Raw genomic sequence first — 1,580 nt, 5'->3', positions numbered from 1 at the left:
TTCTCCAGCAGGTTGGGGACTACAATGCTAATTTTGCTTGCACCCATCAACACATTGAAATGTGAAAAATGATGTCCACACTCCATATTGGTTTTCTAAGATCACAAATTGGTGGCCTTTCACCTACATGCAAACTGCACTATAGTTTAATAGAAACAGAATGTGAGGAAATCTCCTTCCTCTTGGGTGAATGACGATTTTGTGTTTGTGTCCCAGGTGGTCAGAAGCAGAGGATAGCAATTGCAAGAGCTCTTCTGAAGGTCGGTGAAGCGCCTTAATTGTTTTCTGGCTAACCATTCTAAATTTGCATGCATTGATCAACCTCACAAAAGCAACGAATATGTTGCAGAATCGTTCCTCCTGACATTAAACTACGGTAGTGCTTTTCTGTAAAAAGTGCTTTGGTGTCAACATTTATGGGTGGAATCTTAAAGCTCTGCCCATTCAACTTGTACTTTTTCTTCATCAGAATCCCAAGATCCTGCTTTTGGATGAGGCCACCAGGTACGACGCCATAAGGACAGCCTGTTGTGACATATTATTTGCCATACAATTGGCTTGAATGGATTATTTTATTCTCTATTCCTTTGTTGCATTTACTAGTTGTATAATGTCCCATTCTCAGTGCACTGGATGCCGAGAACGAGTTCCTGGTGCAGGAGGCTTTGGAGCGGCTCATGGAAGGTGGATGCCTTTTCTGTCTCTATATTATTCTATTTTATATTTTTATTATATTTGATATTTTGTCATTTGACCTTAAAACAAATGTTTCAAAATAAAACATGCACAACGTACTGTAGTTTTTCTGCTGTTCCATTGATGACCCCTGATCAGCTGCTTTAGTTGTTGATCATATTGTATGAGTAAACTGGCGAGGACAGACACCTCATTAGCGTTGGGCTGTTACTGATTTTACTGTTAGTGATTTTTCAAATGTGAAATTCCTGTCCTGACTTAGTAAAGAATGGGAAGGATTTAATGTAGAACTCTTTTTGACTTCTTCCATATTTCCTTCCCATCCACAGGGAGAACGGTCGTCATTATCGCTCACCGCCTCTCCACCATCCAGAACGCCAATGCCGTCGCGGTTCTGGACCAGCATCGTGTGGCTGAATGCGGCCAGCACACAGAGCTGCTGGGAAACAGACAGGGACTGTTCCGAAAACTGATGGAGAAACAAGCTTTTCTTCAGGAGGAACAGAAACGGGCCCTGAGTTAATCCTCGTCAAAGGGATGATAAAAGAGAAAAATGAGGGGCGATGAATGGCTTGGGTGAACTCTAACAACCCTTTCGCCAAGTGACGATGCTGTCAAAAGAATCTGAACGAGTACTGACTGTTTACTACCTTAACTTTAGCAGTAAAATGTTATTCCCCACTGGAGGAATAAAATTCTAAGACACACTATTCGAATTGGAGACACCCGTGGTTTTAAAACACTGTCATTGTGGATTCATAATTCAGTTATATTACACGTAAATGGGTGTATGAGCTGTGCAAATAATACACTTTTTTTTAAATACCAGAGGCATGCTGTAATCTTACAGCACACTAATTTCTAAACCAAAAAAAAAAAAAAAA

General features: G+C 40.6%; 1 long non-coding RNA gene across 1 annotated transcript; it reads left to right on the top strand.

Annotated features, from left to right (window-relative positions):
- The first annotated feature begins 6 nt into the window (after nucleotides 1-6).
- On the top strand, nucleotides 7-1,572 carry LOC109509663 (uncharacterized). Its single transcript, XR_002166985.1, has 4 exons — nucleotides 7-260; nucleotides 470-504; nucleotides 626-684; nucleotides 1,026-1,572. It is a non-coding gene; the product is annotated as an uncharacterized LOC109509663 (long non-coding RNA).
- The last annotated feature ends 8 nt before the right edge of the window (nucleotides 1,573-1,580 follow it).

This window comes from Hippocampus comes, unplaced genomic scaffold (assembly GCF_001891065.2).
Source record: "Hippocampus comes isolate QL1 unplaced genomic scaffold, H_comes_QL1_v1.1 C16987766, whole genome shotgun sequence".
NCBI classification, from domain to species: Eukaryota; Metazoa; Chordata; class Actinopteri; order Syngnathiformes; family Syngnathidae; genus Hippocampus; species Hippocampus comes.
The sequence above is the reverse complement of the archived record's forward strand: the minus strand, read 5'-3'. Positions and strand labels throughout refer to the sequence as shown.